The following is a 6,000-nucleotide window of genomic DNA, read 5'->3' on the forward strand; positions in this document are numbered from 1 at the left end:
AGTTTTGAATCTAGAATCAAACATACTGTCTATGATACCTTGGAGAAGTTGTTGCCCTTCCCTAGGCCTCAATTTCTTTATCTATAAAATGATGTTTGATAATATTAACTCTAGAATTACTTCCACTTCTAAAAACTCTATGATTCCAGATAATCAAGTAAGGTTTTATTATCTCTGTTTTGCCAAGGAAGAAACTGAGAATTTGGGATGATAATTTAACCAAAATCACCCAATGGAATTGGTGCCAGAGCTGTTGAAAATGAGATTTTATTACAATCAATTTGGTTTTCCTTGCCAATAAGTGGAGAAAAAAGAGGTCTGTAGGAGATATTTAAATGATTAAATAGCTTAAATTTTAAAATAGTAGATATTCAAAAGAGTATTTGTAATTAACACTGGAATATAATCACACAAAAACATGGTCAGATACATGCTAAGTTCTCCCTCTCTCTCTGCTCAGCCTTGACTTCCACCCATGCGGCCCAAACTGGTGATGCCCTAAAGTTTGACCAAGGAAAAAGGTATAATAGAAGGCTCTGATTAGTAGTAGATAATTAGAAGTTTGGCTATATGGGTAGAAGAATTTTTAAAAGCTAAGTGGAAGCCATTGGGACACCTCAATTTAAGATTGTGAAAGTTTCCCTTTAAGCCAAATGGGCATAAAGCTTATATGATATCTGCTGTTATCAAACTGAAAATCAGTTCTTTTGACACTTAGCCTACTGGTCTATCCTGGTGCTTCTTCCCTAATAAGGAAATCTTTGAAAATGGGAAGGATAACTTAATGTCTAAGACTAATTGAGTCTCATCTTTAACCTTCAGAGGCACATAAGGGAAGACTAACAAAAAGACTTTCCTTTCCCTAACATCCTATTGCCTTATAGATCCTGGTATCATTTTATGTAAGCCTGGTCAGAGGAGAGGGGTAAGTGTCCCCAACTCTTCCACAAAGACATATGAGATTTTTAAATTTTTAGATCAAACCAATTAATTTCTTTTGTGACTTGAATTTTAAACCACCTTTAAGCAAAATGGCCAAGAGAAGATGCTTTCACCCTAACAATGATTCCTTTCCCTCTCAAGAAATTTCTGGACAGGATTTTCATGCCCCTTCCCTAAAAACTATTAATTTCTTTCTTTGTGTTACAAAAATGAATCCAAATGCTCATAGAAGCAGATCTAGATTTTTCCCCCTTTTTCCTACCACACTCTTCTTCTATGCAATTCCATCAGGGACACCAGATCAAATGGCGATAAGCATGTGACAAGAAGAAGCACTCTCTCTGGGTCTCTCTTGCCACATGGCACCATTTCTACTCTTCAACCTGGTTCCATCCTCTTTCAATTCAACAAGCACCAATTAAGCATCTGCTTTGTGGGGGGTATTGTGCAAAGCTCTTTGGCTACAAAACCAAAAATGAAGTCTATTACCTCTAAGAGCTAGCAATCTATAAAATGAATTCTATGATCCTGAATTTCTCCTTTTCCATTATTTCCTCCTTTTTTCTTTCTGCTACCACATTCTCAAAGGCTGGATGAGGAAATCTTTGACTTCCCCTTAGCTGGAGTTCACTAGGATTAAGGCTTGCCCTGTTGATATTAGCTTAATTCCAGTTGGAAATGAAGGTTGGAAGCTGGGATCTGAGTTAAACTAAAGTGGGGTTAAATAACAAATACCAAAGCATCTAGCATGAACCAAACAGGAACATCTCCAAGGAAGAAGACCTAATGGTTTTGGATGAGGGATTGGCTGATAGAAAGGGGCCTCCTGAGGAGTCACCCCACCTGCACCTCAGAAATTTCTAAGACATTTGGAAACTTAGCTCCCTGGAGGCTTCCACTACCCTTTGCCAGGATTGCCTCAAAGAGCAATTGTTTCCAACACAAGTCACCTTCACTCATGGTCACCAAACATATCTTCACAAGAGAATAGGAAGACTACAAAACGTAATGCTCATTGGCCATCTTTGTGTCCATGCTGCTCAGGGATTATTTCATATATATATATATAGTAAAGAAGCAGCTGATTGTTTGCAAACCTAGATTCTGAATGTTTTGTTGTGTCAGATCTGAGAATCTCTCTGAGAAAAGGACACAATTAAAATGTGACCTGCAGTGTAAAATCTCCTGGTTTCGGAAGGCATTGGAAAGGGGAGGAGATAGTGAGGGAAAAGATCAGGAACCAAGAATAAGACAGAAACACAACAAAATCCAGGCAGAAATGGTGACTCTGGGTTGGATTGAATCCAGACTTCAACCAGTGAATACACCAAAATTGGTTGCACTGTCTGCCTAGCTATAGTGGCTACTGCACTGCAAGCACAAAGGGTTACATTTGTTTAAGGGGCAGCTGACTAGAACAGGAGAAGACAGACATTCACTGCATTTCCTGAATAATCCTAAAGAGCAAACCACAATCCCAAATGCTTTGAAAATTTTCAGAGAAGAGTATCACCCAGTTCCTAGACTCAAGGAATCTGCAATTTCAGTCAAGAGCTCTACATGATCAAGCAATTCACAAACCAACCATTATATTTGAGTAGGTTGTCATTTGTTCTCTATTATGGGAAAACAAGAGTCACTAGCTGTTGAAATTTTTTCTGCCATAGTGTTTCACATAAATCATAGCCAACCTCATCAGCCACCAATGACTGTAAAGACGGGAAAAAAAAAAGGGTGGCCCATATCTGACAGTCTTACTGACCCTCCTAGTAGCTGAGCAAGAAGATAATGTGTATTTCTTAAGAGTAGGGTATGTGCAAGACCTTCTGAACCAAAAATGTGAATCCTAAAGATTCCAAGGAAATGCTACTTTATTTCTTTAGAGCTATACTATTCAGTGCTTGCTGGTATATTTTTTTGTGCTTATTTTCTGTACTTATTCCTACGATGTCTGCCAAAAATATTTACTAAAGATTCAAATCTGGCCTCAGACACTTCCCAGCTGTGTGACCCTGGGCAAGTCACTTAACCCCCATTGCCTAGCCCTTACTCCTCTTCTGCCTTGGAACCACAATATTGGTTCCAAGACAGATGGTAAGGGTTTTAAATATGTATATATTTAATAAGTGTTTACTATATGCAAAGAATTATACTAGGTGCTAAGGAAGTAAACAATGGTTCTTCCTCTCACCAAACTCTATATCCTTTGAGCCAAAGACTACCAGGATGTAGACTCCAGGAGAAGAGGCTTCTTGTCCTATCTAGCTTTGTATTCAATGACACAAAAACACCAGGGGAAATTGGATGATATATTATCATTAGTTTGTCTAACAACCATGGGATAATATGAACTCAAAACCTAAGTTTTAACTTTGTTGCCCAACAGGGCTAAAGAACTCTACTCCCAGTCATATCATAGCATAGAATCAGGGATCTCCTAATGAGGGAAGCCCTGATGACATTCAGAGGTAGTGCATTGAAAGAAAATGAAAAAGACATCATAGAGACAAGAAGGAATGAGATACTTTCCCTTTCTCCTTGAGTCAACTTGTCTCTAACATTTCCAAGAGGACTATTGTTAGAAGTAACTCAGGAACATCCTAGGATCACAAATATGTGTGTGTGTTTAGACCTCAGAGGCCATCAAGTTGAACCCCCTCATCTTACAGGCAAGGAAACCGATACCCTGAAGGGTAAAGTGAGTTACCCAAGGTCACAAAGCTAGTAGGTATTAGAGGCTGAATTTGAACAAAACTCTTTCTTATTGATGTTTCCTTCTACAATAATATGATGTGAGACAAAACTCTCCCACGAAGTCTGCGGAGCTCTGTTGAGGAAGGTATGGTTCAAAGAAGTTGTCTTGGTTCAGAATCTTTCTGTCCTTATTTTCAGGGTCACATTGATTCCCTCAAAAAATATATTGTGTGCAATGATCCAGAACTATTAGGAAGGACATATGAGAAAGAACGCCATCTACATCCAGAGGAAGAACTGTGGGAAAAGAAACACAGAAGCAAAACAACTGCTTGATCACATGGGTCGATGGGGATATGATTGGGGATACAGACTCTAAATGATCACCCTAATGCAAATACTAATAATAAGGAAATGGGTCTTGATCGGTGGCACATGTTAAACCCAGTGGAATTGTGTGTCAGATATGGGAGGGGGATGGAGGAGGGGAGGGAATGAACATGAGTCTTGTAACCATGGAAAATTATTCTAAATCATCTAATTAAAATTTAAATATATATATATATATATATATATATATACATATATAGTGATATAAGAATGGAGATTTGACCCATGCTTTCGTTAGTATAGAGACCTTCAAGGTGAAGAAACTATACCAATGCTGTGCAGTACCTTCTCTACAACTTAGACTCTCAGAGGTTGCCTAGAACACTGAGAAGTTAAATGACTATTCAGAAGTCCTTCAGCTAGCACTCTTTGTGGTGGCCAAAAATTGGAAAACAAGGGGATGCCCATCAATTGGGGAATGGCTGAGCAAATTGTGGTATATGTTGGTGATGGAATACTATTGTGCTAAAAGGAATAATAAAGTGGAGGAGTTCCATGGAGACTGGAACAACCTCCAGGAAGTGATGCAGAGCGAGAGGAGCAGAACCAGGAGAACACGGTACACAGAGGCAAACACACTGTGGTATAATTGAGCATAATGGACTTCTCCATTAGTGGCGGTGTAATGTCCCTGAACAATCTGCAGGGATCTAGGAGAAAAAACACTATCCATAAGCAGAGGACAAACTGTGGGAGTAGAAACACCGAGGAAAAGCAACTGCCTGACTACAGCGGTTGAGGGGACATGACAGAGGAGAGACTCTAAACGAACACTCTAATGCAAATATTAACAACATGGCAATGGGTTCGAATCAAGAACACATGGATACCCAGTGGAATCACGTGTCGGCTACGGGGGGTGGGAGGGAGGAAAAGAAAATGATCTTTGTCTTTAATGAATAATGAATGGAAATGATCAAATTAAATACTATAAAATTAAGAAAAAAAGAAGTCCTTCAGCTAGTATGTGTCAGAAGTGAGACTGAGATCTAGGCTTCAAAGACAGCTCTCTATCCACCACACTACAACGCCTCCCTTGTGAGAGAAGATATGCTATTAAGTGAGGCAATTTCATTTCCTAAACCAATCTAGTATGTAAGTAACTTTTCACCATTTTAGAATATTAAATTTAAGAGTTGGAAGGGACCTTAATATCCATTTCATCCAACCCACACATAAAGGAATGTCCATTATAACATACCAAACAAGTGGTCATCCAGCACTATGCAAAGATAGATACTGGGAATACAAAGCGAGACAAGATAGTTACTGCCTTCACTGAAGGTACATTTTAGTAAGATAGATGGGCAAGAGGAAAAACAATTCTTCCATTTCTTTTCTATTTTCCTTAGCACCAGGATAGTCTTCTTCACACAGTAAGCAGTCTGTAAGTATTGTCAATAGACTCAAATAGGAATAAGTACATAGAATAAATAAGCTCACTAGATTTGAAAGGGAAGCAGGAATAGAGTTAGAATGTGATATAAATAAAAATACAATAATATAATATAATATAATGGCAGCTAGATGGCACAGAGGTTAGAGTGCTGAGCCTGGAGTCAGAAAGATGAATCTTCCTGAATTTCAACTGACCTCAGACACTTACTAGTTATGTGACCCTGGGCAAGTCACTTCACCCTACTTGTCTTAGTACTTCATCTTTAAATTAGCTGAAGAAGGAAACGGAAAACCACTCCCAATTTCTTTGCCAAGAAAAACCCCTAATTGGGGTCACAGAGTTGAATGTGACTGAAACAATTGAACAAAAAATTGTTCAGATATTTTTCCTTACTTTGAGCCAAAGTCTGTGTATATGCAAATTTTAGCCATTGCTCCTCCTCTGAGGAAAAGCTAAACAAACCTTGTCTCTCTTCCATATGGCAGCCTTTCACATATTTTAAGACATATTCATTCCAATATCATGTTCCCCCTAAGCCTTTCCTACTAGAAGATAAATATCCCTAGTTCATTCAG

Source organism: Monodelphis domestica, chromosome 3 (assembly GCF_027887165.1).
Source record: "Monodelphis domestica isolate mMonDom1 chromosome 3, mMonDom1.pri, whole genome shotgun sequence".
Lineage (NCBI taxonomy): Eukaryota > Metazoa > Chordata > Mammalia > Didelphimorphia > Didelphidae > Monodelphis > Monodelphis domestica.